Source organism: Triticum dicoccoides, chromosome 5A, assembly GCF_002162155.2.
Source record: "Triticum dicoccoides isolate Atlit2015 ecotype Zavitan chromosome 5A, WEW_v2.0, whole genome shotgun sequence".
In the NCBI taxonomy this organism is placed as follows: Eukaryota; Viridiplantae; Streptophyta; class Magnoliopsida; order Poales; family Poaceae; genus Triticum; species Triticum dicoccoides.
Window position 1 is genome coordinate 28,438,808 of NC_041388.1, and position 16,679 is coordinate 28,455,486.

Consider the following 16,679-nt stretch of genomic DNA (forward strand, 5'->3'; position numbering starts at 1 on the left):
GGGATGTATTTACCCACCTTTGACACTGATAAGTGAATAACTTCTCGTTCTTTTACTTCACAGTGTGCGTGAGGGTAGTGATTGAACAACTCTCCTCGTTCCCTTAAAAATGGTAAGACCACATAAGGATCCCGAATCCCTCCTTGCCCCCATAAAAAACAGAAGGAACATGCCGCCACTAGGAACTAGGGTTGGCTCGCTGCATGGCGCCACCCCTTCGACGGGCCATCCATCGTAGTGTTGCCCTCCGATTGAACCTTCATCGACACGTCGCCAGTCCTTCATCCGCCCAGCCACCCCATTTCTGCCCCTCCATCGGCTACTACATATAGCTGTCGCTGCCTTGCATCGAATGCCATGATCTGAGCTGGTCCCGACATCACCCCTGAAAGGGCATTTTCCTCCCTAAGTTTTTTGGTGTTCATGACAACACAATTTGTGGACTAACAGTGTGCTTGAGCAACACATGCATATTTCCAACACTTTTTTTCTTTGGTCATAGGAAATACGTACTATTAAGAGGGCGTACGTGTTGGAAGGTACGGGTGGAATCAAATCACGTACACAAAACTCATATTGCACCCACATTGCCTTCCTATCCATTTTCAAGGAGAGAATAGAACTCTATCATGTGCTGGAATTACACACCTGGTTGTACCGCTTTGCCCAATGGTTGTACCGTTCGGGACTGCTACTAGAGACCCAGCCAGTTGTATCGCTCCCAGGTTGGAGTGACACTACTGCTCCATGTACCGGGGCAACCATCCCTCAGGGGGCCATTCTTCTTGGTCTTGAAGCGGTACAAGGGTGTTAGCCCAGTGGTAGTTCCGAGTATATTTCTATAGCCGGTACTACTGACCACCCTGACGAAAGTACCGCTCTGGCTGGTGTGGCTACAGGCGGTTGTACTGCTCCCATGAGTGGTTGTATCGACCAGTGTATTTCCGAAGCATGTCAATTAGATTTAGAGGGACCTCTAAATGGTGGGGGTTCTTTCTCCTCCCACCTACCTATTGCCTCTGTCTCTCCTTCATTAATGCCCTAAGTTTCATCTTGCCCGATCTCCTTTTGTGGCCAACCAAACTTTCGGATTTGCTAGAGATTGTGTGAGGAGACCTAGATCTGCACTTTCACCAAAGGTAATTTGATTCCCCTACATTTTATTGTGGATCTTGTTATTCTTGGGTGTTCGGCACCATATATGAAAGAGGTCATCTCGGAGCCACATTCCATTGTGGTGTAACTTCATGGTGGTGTTGGGAATCTACAATTAAGTTGTGGAGATTGCCCCAACCTTATTTATGAAGGTCCGATTGCCGCCTCGAAGGGCACAACTAGTGGGTACGTGGCACCTTGCATTGTGCGAGGTGTGAGGAGAATGAGGTCAGCAATTCTGGCGCTTGGGGTGCTTTGTGCCTCCACACCCCTCTAACAGAGATGTACCTTCCCCATACGAGGGAACTTCGGGAAAAGCCTCACCGTGTCTACTTGCGATTTATTCTTCCTTCACTTACTTTGTGCAAGCTTATATTGTGTTGCTTATATTCTTGCTTATGGTTATATTGCTTAGCTCATCATATAGGTTGTCCACCTAGTTGCATATCTAGACAACCTACTTTCTTGTTGATCACCTAAAATTCAGGAAAGAAGTTGAAAATTGTTAGTCGCCTATTCACCCCCTCTAGTCGACCATACCGATCCTTTCAACCCCTTTCCACAGCAAGGTACATGACCCCCTCTCTCCTCTCCCATGTCCCCTCCATCCTTCGTGTTGCCTCTCAACCCTCCTCGTTCATCCAATTCTGTTTTTGTTTTTTTGTATTGGATCATTACTAGCAGTAGATTGGATATTGTGAGCACATATGCATTAGTACTTGCTGCATATTGCTACTTTCTAGTGCATGTTCAAGTTTATGTGTGACGCCCCGAGACCGTTGCGCCAGGTGTCTCCCAGTTATTAGCCGTCGTTGCCATGTCATTCGCTTGCGTGTTGCATCTTGTTATGTCATCATGTGCATTGCATCATCATGTTTTCAAAACATGCATTCGTCCGGGTCTCCTAGTTCCGTCCGTTGTCCATTCTGAGTCCAACCACACTCGCACGCGCCCGCGGCATGTCCGAAATATTATTTTATAAGTGGCCAGAAAATGTTCTCGGAATGAGTTGAAAGTTGGCGTGCGGTCTTGTTATAGTGTAGGTAGACCGCCTGTCAAGTTTCATCGCATTCAAAGTCCGTTTGATAGCCTAACCGTTAAACTATAGCGGCAATATAGCCGGTCAATACGTCGGATGTTTTCGGTCTCCGAAAACTGCTGCCGGGTCTCTCTCTCTTCTCTCCTCTCAGCCCGAGCCCTTCTGCACAACCCACAAGTTCCAACCGACCCCTCCTCGCGCGCGCGTCGGAAAGCTGTCCCGGACCCGACCCGGGCAGTCGTCATCGTTGGATCCGGATCATCCCCTAACATCTACAAAACATCTTCGTTTTTCTGTTTGGACTCCCTAGCCTATTTTTCTCGATCGCCTGATTACGATCGGACGGATCGAATACCCCCTAACCTAACCCAACAACGTATATAAGAGGGCAACCCTAAATTTTAGGCGAGTTGTCCCATCCTCCACTCGTCCCTACCGCCACTCCACCGAACCCCCCTCGGGATCCTTCCACCAACCAGCTTCATCTCCTCCCGATCCAGTCATCCAGTCAATCCCCCTCCTCGATTTGCAAACCTGACCAACCACCGAGCACCTCCTAGATCACCACACCGCCTCCTACCAGTGCCTGCTGCCTGATCCCTCCTCGCCAGAAGTCCCTCGCCGGAGCACGCCGCCGCTAGCATCCTCGACCACCAGGCCGTTCCTCTACTCCCTCTCCCCGTTCCATTTTCGCTGAAGCCCTCTCTCCCCTTCCCTCACGATCTCTCTCTGTCTTCAATGCAGCGCCACCTTGGAGGCTGCCTGAAGGAGCACGGCCGCCACCTCGCTAGATCCGCGGGATGCCGTCGGGAATGGAGCCGCCTTGCCGGATCTGCACCTTGCCTTGTCCCTGGTCCGGCCGTCGTCCTCATCCGGCGGAGGGCGCCGCCGTCCCCCGTTCCAGATAACGCCCAGATAACGCAGCCTCTGTGCGAGTGAGACACGCCTTTCCCTCATCGACAGAGACCCCGAACTCTCATGACGACCCCTCTCCATCATGTCGCTTGCCGGAGTACCACCGGCGTCCGCCTCGCCTGATTGTGCTCCCTGCTTCGAGCGACAGGACGAGACGACGAGCGCTCTCGTTGACCGCTTCCTCTCCACGAGCCTGGTCCACCTTCCGTTCGCTCGTTGACCGCTGCCCCTGCTCGTCTGGATTCCGCGAGACCGAGCCGGCCTCCTCGTGCCCGCGTGGGCCACATCCTCCAGCAAGGCCTGGCTCCGGCCAGCCTTTCCATCGAACGGCCCACGAGGCCCAAAGTGAGCAGCCCCTCTCCACTCCCTCTCCTGTACACTACCGGGCCTGCCAGTTTCGGCCCGGGATGTGTTTTTTTCCTTGCCTGCGATTTTAGACATTATCCAGTGTAAACCAGTTTTGCAGAAAAGCCCTCCAACATCATGCATATTATAACTCACCAACCGTGCATCATATTAAAATAATTTATATATGAAAAATGCTTAGAATTTTGTGTAGTTTCATAATATGCCACTTTCATCTATGTCTAAAATGTTTAAACTGTTGTTTGCATGTATTTGCTTAATTGCCATGCTAAAATGCTTTAATTCATAGCTAAATAACCGTAGCTCCAAATTCAATAATCTTTATATGTAAATGGGGTAGGAAAATGTCTAGTTTAACATGGTGGCATCACTTTGCATGTTAAAAAACCCTAAAATTGTGTTTAGGGCAGAACAGTACCAAATCCATTAATATGCACACGAGGATTTTCCGGACTTATTGCTTGTTCTTCTGGCCTCATTTAAACTTGCCTAGATAGGTAGTTTCATTTTGCTTCACCTCTTGCCATGTTAATCAACATTTAATATTTGTGGGTACATAAACAAGAGAGAACTAAATAAGTAATGTGGTGTTTTCTTCAATATGCAACTCCGTTGCATATTGAGCTCCACTTAAATTGTAGTGTTGTTTGTTGCACTTTGCCAGGCCATGCTTCATTAAACCGGACATGCATCATACTTGGTTGTGCATCATGCCATGTTTATGTGATGGTTGTTTACTATGTTGTTTGCTCCTTTCTGGTGTTGCTTCTTCGTGTTAGTTCCGGTAACGTCGCGTTTGTGAGGATTCGTTCGACTTCGTCCGTTTGTCTTCTTCATGGACTCGTTCTTCTTCCTTGCGGGATCTCAGCAAGATGACCATACCCTCGAAATCACTTCTATCTTTGCTTGCTAGTTGCTCGATCTATTGCTATGCCGCGATACCTACCACTTGCTATGTCATGCCTCCCATTTTGCCATGTCAAGCCTCTAACCCACCTTTTCTAGCAAACCGTTGTTTGGCTATGTTACCGCTTTCTCAGCCCCTCTTATAGCGTTGCTAGTTGCAGGTGGAGATGAAGTTTGTTCCATGTAGGAACATGGATATGTTGGGATATCACAATATCTCTTATTTATATTAATGCAACTATATACTTGGTAAAGGGTGGAAGCCTCGGCCTTATGCCTGGTGTTTTGTTCCACTCTTGCCGCCCTAGTTTTCCGTCATACCGGTGTTATGTTCCTTGATTTTGTGTTCCTTACATAGTTGGGTGTTATGGGGACCCCTTGACAGTTCGCTTTGAATAAAACTCCTCCAGCAAGGCCCAACCTTGGTTTTACCATTTGCCTCACCACCACCTACCCTTCCCTCGGGTCAGCCAACCCGAGGATCATCTTTATTTTAACCCCCCCGGGCCAGTGCTTGCCTAAGTGTTTGCGACTCCTATCGGGATTGTCGGCACATTGGGTGGCTTTGCTGGTCTTGTTTTACCATTGTCGAAATGTCTTGTAACCGGGATTCCGAGACTGATCAGGTCTTCCCAGGAGAAGGAATATCCTTCGTTGACTGTGAGAGCTTGTGATGGGCTAAGTTGGGACACCCCTGCAGGGTTTTGAACTTTCGAAAGCCGTGCCCGTGGTTATGGGCAGATGGGAATTTTTTAATGTCCGGTTGTAGAGAACTTGATGTCGTGGTTGTAAGTCTGACAGTAGAATAGGGGGGTAGGGATGTAGAGGCAAGATCCTAGCTATGGAGGAGTTGTACATGCGAGGTTTACGAGTTCAGGCCCTTCTCGGAGGAAGTAACAGCCCTACGTCTCGGAGCCCGGAGGCGGTCGACTAGATTATATGCGTGTGAGTTACAGGGGGTGCGAACCCTTGTGCCTGTGGAGGGGGGTGGCTTATATAGAGTGCGCCAGGACCCCAGCCAACCCACGACACAGAGGGTTTAAGGTACATTGAAGAGAGAACATTACTGGTAACGCCCACTGTCGGTGTCAAAACCGGCGGATCTCGGGTAGGGGGTCCCGAACTGTGCGTCTAGGATCGATGGTAACAGGAGGCAGGGGACACGATGTTTACCCAGGTTCGGGCCCTCTTGATGGAGGTAATACCCTACGTCCTGCTTGATTGATATTGATGATATGCGTATTACAAGAGTAGATCTACCACGAGATCAAAGAGGCTAAACCCTAGAAGCTAGCCTATGATATGATTGTATGTATATATTCTATCGACTAGCCTGGCCTCGGTTTATATAATGCACCAGAGGCCTAGGATAACAAGAGTCCTAGCCGAATACGCCGGTGGGGAGGAGTCCTTGTCTTGATCACCAAGTCTAGTGGAAGCTTCCATGTATGCGGCAGCTGTCTGAACTGGCCCATGAGTATACGACCATGGGGGTCCTCGGCCCAATCTAACAGATCGGGAGATGACATGGTGAGTACCCCCTAGTCCAGGACACCGTCAGTAGCCCCCTGAACCGGTCTTCAAGTTAGGGACGCTCCTCGATTCTTCCGAACCATTCTTTATCTTCGGTCGTCGGTCTTGAAAACTGGTTCAACAAATCTTCTCACCTTCAATCTTGAGGATCACCGAAATGCATTCGACGAGTTTACATGTCGGGTATCCGAGGAGCCCCTTTAAGTTTCCGGCCTTTATCAATGCCTTGTTATTTTTATGCCACACCTCGGGTTTGAAGTTGTTCCCGGGCGGCAGTGTCCTCTTGCGTCCGAGCTCCAACACCGGACTGCATTCGAGGTATCTTTTGCAGCCGAGCACCAACGCCGGACCGCTTCCCAGCTCTAACACCGGAATGTATCCAAGCTCCAATGCCGGACTATGTATCCGAGCTCCAACGTCGGACTGTATCCGAGCTCCAACGCCGGACTATGTATCTGAGCTCCAACGCCGGACTGTATCTGAGGTGTCGTAAATCGCCTTGGTTCAAAGAAGTTTGAAGGAGTTTAGCCGAGCTTAATGCCGGAAATGCCCTCTATGGAGCCAGCCACTAGAGCCCGAGTTTTATGCCGGACTGCTTCCGAGGTGGTGCACCACCCCGAATGTGGGCCGATTTTTGTCAATATTTTTGATTGGTGCAATTTATTCTCTGCCGAGATATATAGCCAGTAGCCCTCAAGGTGGGTATCGGTCTAAAACCCGAGATGCACCTAAAGGATGACGTAAGACCGCTGATCCCAGTAGCCGCTGAGTCTCAGGTTGATTTGCAAAATCGGCCCGAGGATCAAGTCCTAGCTCGGCAGAATACTTCAGGACACAAAAAGTGGCGTGCTCAGTCCTCGAGACTCAGGTTGGGTGCGGCCGACCAATTTGTGGATCAAAATCTCCTCGGCAACTGTATTGCACTTAAAATTTTCTGCATTGAACAGGCAATGCAATAGCCCCCGAGACACTGGTCCGGTGGCAACACCAGATTAGGGGATCGATGTGCCCCTTTAATGTTTTTAAATAATAAGCCCGAAGCCCAGTAGCCCCCGAGCCTTAATGCGGGCACGGGTGGCCGAATTAAGGATTAATATCCATAGTAAAATCACAAATTATGTGTAATGACTCTATGTATCCAAGTACTTTACGTCATTAATGCCTGGATACGCATTGTACAAAACTTTGTTGACCGACCATCGGCTTCCACCTCCTCGGCCAGTAGCCGAGGAGTGTTTGTCCTACTTTATAAAGCCTTTATGAGGGCAAAGATTTACGACAAACAAGGCAATCTGGCCATACGGTTTTATAAACAAAGGTACGCAGAGAGATATGTTATATTACTGTTTAACATAAGAAATGTCTTCCAAAGAAAATAGTCCCGCTATCGGTTCCTTTCTTTGGGTTGTCATGCTAAGCATGATCATGAAACCTCAGCTCTAATGTAAGAGCAAAATATCGAGGATTTAGTTTGGGAGGCCAGTTAATAGCCCCCAGTAGTGTTCGGTGACAGTCGAGGTCAAGTCGTAAACACTTCGGCCATTGTTATGAGTGGCCCGTCATTTAACACAGTCATCGGATCGCTGACCAGTTTACGCTTATTGTGACAGTCAGTTTTCGGCTTTCTCCACTGAGGTGCTTAACCGTGTGAGCTGGAAGCACAATCGCAGTGGTTCTTCCTTTGCACGCCTAGCCGAACAAAGCGGAACGTAGGAAGCAAGTGCAGGAGCCGGGTAACCCAACTATTGACCGAAGACACAATTCAAAACCGATGCATATATAGCAATATCCGAGAATATTTTTTCCGAATCTACAAAGGTGTTCGACATTGCACTGCGAGACTTGTGCTGAAAACACACAAATAGTTTAAAAGTGCCATAAGCTTGGAAAACGAAAAAACATCAGTAAAAACTTGACGTTCGAACAAGATCAAGTGTTTGGTGCCAATCCGAAAATTGGTCTTAGAAAAAAAAGAGTGCTTTTGTCGTGCTTTAACATTACACATCCGATCTCAAGACTTCAAGCGGGTCAGCCTACGGCTGCAACCTCCTATCCCGAAGGTGGAGTGCTTCTCGTTAGACCAGTTGAGCGAACTAAACTCGAGCGGTCACTAGAGAGAAAATGGGTTATCTAGCTATTGACCACACACTCACGTCGAAAAAGGAGCGATAGAAAAAGACTTTGCAACGACCAAGAAGAAAACACATTTACTATAAAATAGCTCATATAAATTTTAAGAGCCCCCAAGTGACTTGGGTAAAAGATTTTATGTATAATGATTGTATGTACCGAAGTACTTATATCATATCTTTGTTCAACCGAACTTTAAACGCGTCTTAACCGACCGCCGGCTTCTCCCTCTTCGGTCAAGGACCGAAAAGTGTTATGTACTCCACCTATCGAGAATATCGACAGTGTTTCCGATAACCAGGCAACCGGGCCATAAGGCTGTAACAGACAAAGCGCGCTCAGGGAACTTATGCTATATTACAGACGAAGTGTAAGAAGCATCTTCAAAGAAAATAGTACCCCCACCGATACCTTTCTTCGGTGCTCATTATTACTATGAGATTTGTGCAATAGATTTTTTGTACTCATGAGTTCCATTGTGTGCCGACCATGATTGAAAACAATAAGAGCGCTAGCTTTCGGCTTCACCCAGTCTGAGGTCAGAGCTCGGGGGACCCGGTCGTGACAATCGCAGAGGTGCTCCCTTTACTCCATAGCCGAACAATCGAGAATGTAGGGGAAAGCACAGGAGCCAGGCAACCCAGCTTGCAAATCGCTTAAGTCAATATGGTGCGTATTGTGGCGTAATACACGAACAAGGAACGAAGCCGTACAATATAATCATATGCAAGAGGAAAAGCTTCATAAAGGAAGCCCCCAAATAAACGGGGTATTTAAATATGTGTGTCACAAACAAAGTTTGGAAATGGAAAATTTTTTACAAGCAACTTTTTTCCAAAAAAGTATAATGCTTGGTCGAACCGAACACAAGTTAAAAATTAAAACTTTGAGCATGAAAGCAACTTAGCTGGTTAATGTGTTCGGCATTGATGACGCGGTCCGAGCTTGATGCGGGACGAGGTTCCATCCCCCAAGCCGGTCCCAAGGTGGCAGAGCAAAGAGCTCGGCGCTCCGAAGTGGTGACAAAGCACGGTCAATGCAGACCGACAGAGTGATGCCGAAGTCCCCGGATCATTTTCTCGTGCACAAAAAATAGTGCAAACCAGAGATAATAGTAGCAATAATAATTAAAAAAATTGTTGCATAATAAATAATTTATGCAAAGTGAGTAATAAAAGAAATATGTCCTGGCGCCGAAGTTAATGTTGATGCAGGGCATCGGCGTGATGTGGTAAAGGCAATAAAGCCTGAATTCACAGGTTGGTCCGAGTTTCGGATGCGGCATTCGCCGGACTTTGTACGGAAACTGACCGAACCACCACGCGACCGTCGTTAATGCGGCCATCATTTGATAGACCTGTGTATAGATGATGGACAAACCAGAGTAATAATTTCTTGGGAAAAATAAACCCTAACAAGCAAAAATTAGTAGGATTAATAGCACCTGGTTTATTTGTTGTAGCAATCCGAAGAAAGGTGACTCCCAAAATTGGGAATCGATCCGCATACCCATGACCTGATGGGTGATAAAGCGATGGTGGCGATGCTGGCAAAGGTTGGCTCGCCGAGGCAAAGCCCTCGGTCCAGCTAACGTGACGGAGCTGGTCGGCTAGTGACGTCGAAGTCTCCATAGTAGGTTGATGAAGAGATGGCGGAGCCCCCGGTCCAGCCGAGATGTCGAAGCCTCGATGTCAGCCGATGAGTCGAAGTAGGTCGGCATGATGGACACCAGCTTGAAGAAGCAACAGTGCGGCCCTGCCGATGCAGGTCGTGACGTGGTCGATGTCGGCTTGATGAAGTGACCGTGCGGCGATGCCGGTATGCCCACTCCATTTAATCTGTGGGGCGGCGATGTTGGTGATGATTTATCCTTCGCGATGTCGGACTCTTGTTCGGCTTGCCGAGATGATGATCCGAAGAAGTTAAGCTCGGCTCAACAAAGTGACGACGTGTCTAGCGCAGGTCGACAGCCGTGGAGCAATACCGCCGGACTGGTCTGACACCAGCGCGATGGTGAAGATTACCTCGAAGGAGGCTTAAAATTTTATGGGTACATGTTTAAAAACAACGCACAATATAATAGAAAAAAAATCCTTAAAAAAGTTGTCCAATATCACGTTCATAAAGAAACATGAATTCGGGTTGGATCCGTATTCGCGCAGAAAACAGATCCGAAAATTGGTCCACTCATCGGAAGATTACTGGAGTTTGAACCATTGGATCGAGCTAAAATTTGGAGGGGTGGTAGATATGGGATTCCCGCAGTAGATGAACGGTTGGATCTTCCATAGGACCTCCGATCTGGGCTCTGGAGATCACGCCCTAAACTCGTCCAGATTCCCGTCCAGATTTGACAGGGCTTCGGTATATCGTGGATTGTCAAAGATTCCTCCATCGGAACTCGACGAAATTTTCCAGGTTTGTTGTAGACTCAATTCCGCACAATTCCACAAAAGGGATCGTCAAAGCGATGCTCTAAGAGGTGGTGGCAACGGATACAAGTTTGCTGTTCGGAAAAACAGCACGGTTGCCCGAGGGCAATGTTGACGTTGAGCCCCCAAGCTCCATGGATGATTCCTCCATGATCTTGATAGAGATCGGAGTTGATGTTGATGAAGGCCCTCGTCCGAACATGACGATCGAAGATGGAGCATGGTCCTCGGTCGAGCCAAGGTGACCAGGTGAGCCGGCGACGAAGATGCCGGCATCGCAGTTGACCTGAAGACGAGCCATCGATCCTTTTATCAATCACACAGTGAACTCTCAATGAAAGAACCAATGTCGGTGTCAAAACCGGCGGATCTCGGGTAGGGGGCCCGAACTGTGCTCTAGGATCGATGGTAACAGGAGGCAGGGGACACGATGTTTACCCAGGTTCGGGCCCTCTTGATGGAGGTAATACCCTACGTCCTGCTTGATTGATATTGATGATATGAGTAATACAAGAGTAGATCTACCACGAGATCAGAGAGGCTAAACCCTAGAAGCTAGCCTATGATATGATTGTATGTATATATTCTATCGACTAGCCTGGCCTCGGTTTATATAATGCACCAGAGGCCTAGGATAACAAGAGTCCTAGCCGAACACGCCGATGGGGAGGAGTCCTTGTCTTGATCACCAAGTCTTGTGGAATCTTCCATGTATGCGGCAGCTGTCCGAACTGGCCCATGAGTATACAGCCATGGGGGTCCTCGGCCCAATCTAACAGATCGGGAGATGACGTGGTGAGTACCCCCTAGTCCAGGACACCGTCACCCACATTAAAGTGTTGTAAATGCCAATTAAGCCTATAAGTAAATGCTCGATCGTTGCATATGCAGAGTGGCTTTAGCTCCTCTACCCGTCGAGTGACTTCTGCGACGGTCGAGTGACATCGATTCTTCTGAGTGGAACGTTTCTGGTCGAGTGGGTGACGGTACCCTTTGGATGATCCTGGCTTTAGGGTGCTGTCCTAGGGGAGGATGTCTAGGTCAGGTCTATGACCCTACCCTAGGTACGTAGCTTCATCATTAGCCCCCGAATGGTTCAGGGTTCGAGTGGAGAAGGAGTCGATAATCCCTCCGATTCAGCTTTTGTTCTTTGAGAATGTCTCGCCCAGAGGTCGCATGAACTTTCATGATGGCTTCAACTGCTAGTTCAGTCGCCTTGATCCATTCTTGGATTTGTCGAGTGAACTTTTGTTGTTAAGTTTCGAGCGTTGATATGGAAAGAATCTTCCATCTGAAGGGTTGTTCTGCAGTCTGTGGATCTCATGGGATTCGAATTTTCGGAAGCGCGCCGGGCGGGGGAGGCAGCGGTAATCGGGACGGATTAGGCAAACCGCCTCGATCTCCGCGCCACCTTTTTAGCACGTATCGCGTGCGCGACTGTTGCGGGATTTGATAAGATCGTCCGGGCCTACAGGTTAGTCACTCGGAAGCGTCCTTATATAAGGCACCGGACCGGGGCTTTTGAATAGTGCGCCCTCATTCCCCTTCCTCCTCCTCAGATTCCTCCGCTGCGTCTGCTTCTGCTCTCGGCGTCGTCGCCCTGCTCGAGCTCGACTCGGTGCCATGGGGAAGGAGAAGACAGTGGCGTTGGAGCGTGCGAAGAAGGCGACGGCGAAGGTGAAAGGGAAAAGGACCAGCCGGGGTGGGTCTTCATCGAGGTCTGGCCTGCCGCCCGGCTGGATCCAGGGTGACTGGATCTGCTCGACAATTAGTCAAGATGACATTGATGATCTGGTTGAGGGGGGACTGACCCCCCACGAATCGGCGCGGCTCCCGGGGAACGAGACTGAGCCGCAGCCGCATGAGGGTGAGTGCGTTCTCCTCGCCACTCATGTCGACTGCGGGTTTTCTTTGCCTCCCCACCCTTTCTTTTGCGGTTTCATGAACTTCTTCGGGGCTTAACTCCACCACTTTTCTCCAAACACCATCGTGTACCTTGCTGCTTTTGTGTCCATGTGCAAGAATTTCTTGGGTTGCCGACCACACTGGGGTCTCTTCAAGAACATATTCAAATGTCGCTCCCAGACGGTCAAGAAGGCCAACCCGAGTGACGAGAGGACGCACGTGATACAAATGTGTGGGGGTCTTGGAATTCAAATGAGGAACAAGAGCACCTTCCCAGCTATGATCCTCCCCAACTCGGTCCGGGGCTGGCAGTCGACCTGGTTTTACTGCAAGGACCAGCCGACCCTGGGTCAGTCAACTGGACTTCCCCCCTTTTCCATGGCTCGAGTGGAGAATCCCTCCTCCTTGAGAGTGATCCCGTTGGAGAAGGTGCAGGTGAAGGTGTTGGTCGAGCGGGTTGTCCAACTTGTCCGCGACGGAGTGACTGGTATGGACCTGCTGGAGGTCTTCCTCAGTCAATGCATCCAACCACTCCAAGCTCGTGACCATCCGATGTGGATGTACTCAGGACTCGAGGATTCCACTCGGATCCACCCGGAGGATGTTAGTGAGGACACAGTGGAGAAGTGGCTGAGAGGTATTACCGGCAATAAGGATAATCCCCGGGGGTCTAGGAGGGTGGTTCCATTCGACCATTTGCGCCAGCTGGAACAGGTATGATTCTGCATTGTCGAGTGTCTTCTTGATTTACTATGTAACATCTTGTTGATGGTCGACTGTCTTTCTTTTGTTCATTGTCTTTTCAGGCTCTTACTGACATGTACTCGATGCCCAATGGAGTGCAGGAGCAAAATGTCGAGGGAGAGGCGAGCGGGGGTGAGAGTGGCGAGTGGCCCTCGAATGCAGAGGAGGACGAGGAGAGCGACGACCCGAGTGACGAAGAAGAGGTCGACTCGCCTCCTCGCAGAGAAAGGAGGTCCAAGCATGCTCACGACCCGGCAAGCAACCCCGACCTGATGGCCGCACCGACTGGGCAGTCTTGAAAGCGCCCTCGGACGTCTTCTCCAGTGCCGACTGAGAAGGGACCGAAACAGCTCAAGACTGCGCTGCCTCCTGCGCCGAAACCATTGAAGGCCACATCCTCCAAACCGTCGAAGGCTTTGCCCAGAATCAAAGTGACCATTCCCACCATCTCCAGGTAATCATCTGACCCGATCCTTTGGTCGACCCAAGCAACAAAACATAACCGACTGAATGTTGACATTTGCAGTGCTGCTACCTCTGGAACTTCTTCCCGCCAATACCGATACGAGGAAATGGAAGACGCGGTTACCTCCAACCCAGGTAAAATTCTTGTGATTTTGTTCTTGATTATTTGGTCGATCAAATTCTGGCGATTCACTTGGGGTCGACTGGTTTATTTGCAGCCCCACCCAAGGTTATTGAGCTTCCGGATGATGATGAAGATGTGGCCCCGAGGCCCAGAAAGAACAAAAAAGTAGCGGCTGGCAAGACATCTCAGCCGGGACTGATGACAGAACCAACTGTCCAACAACCTAAAGATATAGGTGGGGTCTCTGTAACTTTTGCTGTCCCATTGTCGAGTGAGCGCCTTGCACCGTCGATTGTACCAGTGTTTCCTTCAGCCGTCCAACCCCATGCCTTGGAGCTCCAAGCTGCCGCATCTGGGCCGTCTGCTCCTTTCTTCACCAACTATCATGTTCCAGAAAGCCAATAGGACGCCGCTGCAGAGGATATCCGTCAAGCTAGCGTGATGATGGAGCGGATGAAGACGGTGCACGATAACAGCCAGGCTGCTTACGATGCCAGCGCGGCTCTTCGGGCCAATGTCCAGGTAAGTTGGCTTTCAACTGACCTTGTTCTATTAGGATATGCTACCTGAAATATTTTCTTTCATACAATCTCTTATTGTTTGCATCAAATCTGTACACCCACTGGGTGTTTGTTGTCTTTAGTATTTGCGCTCTTCCACTCGGCCTGGGCGAGTGGGATCTGAACTGGTGGGGGCACGCTAAGTGCACCCACTGGGTGTAGTCCCCGAGACCGCAGTCGACTGCGAGCAGTCGACTGCGGGCAGTTGATTGGGTTCTGAATACTTTTCACTTTCCTTTCTTCCACTCGACCCGGGCAGACCAACCGAGTGGGATCTGAACCAGTGCGTCAAGTGCACCCACTGGTGTAGTCCCCGAGACCGCGGTCGACTGCTGGCAGTCGGCCGGGGTCTGAATAGTTCTTCTCTCTTTCTTCTCTTTTTTTACTCGACCCGGGCGGACTGGTCGAGTGGGGTCTGAATCAGTGGGGGCACGCCAAGTGCACCCGCTGGGTGTAGTCCCTGAGACCGCGGTCGACTGCGGGCAGTCGACTGGGGTCTGAGTAAACTTTTAAGTTTTATTCACTCGGAAGTAAATAATCTTTGATCTTGTCGATTGACATGTCTTTTACCTTCTGAAGAAATCTTGTACTCTCATTTCCAAGTTTGCCGAATTTGAGCAGAAGTAGAGGCAACTCAACCTTGACTTGGAGATGGCCCAACAAAAATTGAAGAAAGCTCAAGATGAAGATGTTGGTATGGAAGGTAACTGCCTGTCGACTGCTCACGTCGATCATCCTTTAAAATATTTCTTCGATCTCTTGTTTGATCCGATTGCTTATTTTGCAGAGAAAATGAGGTTGGCTCTAGAGAAGAAGGACTTGGACCTTGCAGCTGCGCAGAAGGAGGCTCAAGATAAGACTGCCCTTGCAGACCAGAAGCTGGCTTCGATCGGAGTGCTGGAAGAAGAAGTAAGCAAGTTGAAGTCCTCTCTCACTGAATCCAACCGAGAGGTAACTCGTCTGAAGAAGGATAAGATGGCTTTGAATGAGAAGCTGGAATCCACAGCTCATAAGAGAAATGACGTGGAAGCTTATCTGAGAATTCTTGCCAAGAAGCTCTTTCTTATGCTGGAAGGTACTCCTTTAATCCGACTGCTTTACTGCTTGCAAGTTAGTCCTGTCTAGTCGAATCACTAACTCTTTGACTACAGAATTCTGCCAAAACTTTGATGAGGAAACTGGACGGATTGAGACAGGTTTAGACCCTATCATTTCTCCAGTCGCCGACGAGGCTGCCATGAATGTGCTTCGGCTGGAATCCCGTGTCGCCGGTGTCACAAGTTACCTTGCTCGTCTCAAGGTGGCAGTTTCACGGATCGACTCATCACTCTGGCCAAGGGTGATGCTTCGAAATGACCTCGAATCACTAATGACTTGACTCAACTAGGTTCCTGGTCGAGTGCAAGAGTGGAAGAAGTCCTCTGCCCGGTGTGGTGCTGACGTGGCGTTGTCCTTGGTAAGAGTCCACTGCAAGGAAGCCTGCGAAGATAAGCTGGTGGCGATCAAGGTCGCCAACACCAAAAGACACGATTTCCAGTCCTTTATGGAGACTTTCATAGCTACCGCCACTCGGATTGCAGATGGAATCGACTTGGACGAATTCGTTGAACCTGCCAGTCCTTCTCCTGCCGAATGAACAAACTTTGAGATTTAAACTTGCCTTAAATTTGCCTCGGGATGCCGAGTGGTTGCTGTAACCATTAAACTCCTTCGGGCTTGATGATCGAATACTTTTGATCCGTCGCCTGGAATTTTGAGGATCTATCTGAACTTGGTTTATTTCTGAATATGTTTGTATTTGCCTTCGCTTGGAATTTGCTCTTTGGGATGTAGCCCTGAAGTGGAGAGTTCAATCGACCTGTGCCTCATCGTCCCTGTTGATAGGGATGGGGCGCATGTTGTATTTGTGGCGTAGCTCGGAGAAGAAGGCCGCGGTCGACCTGCACCTCATCGTCCTTGCGGGTGAGGATGGAGCGTACGCTGTACTTGTGGCGTAGCTCGGAGAAGAAGGTCGCAGTCGACCTACACCTCGTCGTCCTTGCGGATAGGGACGGAGCGTACGTTGTACTTGTGGCGTAGCTCGGAGAGGAAGGCCGCGGTCGACTTGCACCTTGTCGTCCTTGCGGATAGGGATGGAGCGTACGTTGTACTTGTGGCGCAGCTCCTAAGGGGAAGGTTGCAATCGACCTGTACCTCGTCGTCCTTGCGGATAGGGACAGACTTTAAACCTTAGGCGAGTACTGGACTGCAGCTAAGCCTCCGAGTGGGAGGGTTGCTCACCACTCAGTAGGATTTTTTAAACTTAGGCGAGTACTGGACTGCAGCTAAGCCCCCGAGTGGGAGGGTTTCTCACCACCCGGTAGGATTTTACAAACTTAGGCGAGTACTGGACTGCAGCTAAGCCC

At 49.5% G+C, this 16,679-nt stretch overlaps 1 long non-coding RNA gene across 1 annotated transcript; it reads left to right on the forward strand.

The window, feature by feature from the left end:
* The first annotated feature begins 13,200 nt into the window (after positions 1–13,200).
* LOC119296880 lies at positions 13,201–13,920 on the forward strand. The gene is made up of 3 exons (XR_005145431.1): positions 13,201–13,579; positions 13,652–13,725; positions 13,809–13,920. It is a non-coding gene; the product is annotated as an uncharacterized LOC119296880 (long non-coding RNA).
* Positions 13,921–16,679: the final 2,759 nt, after the last annotated feature.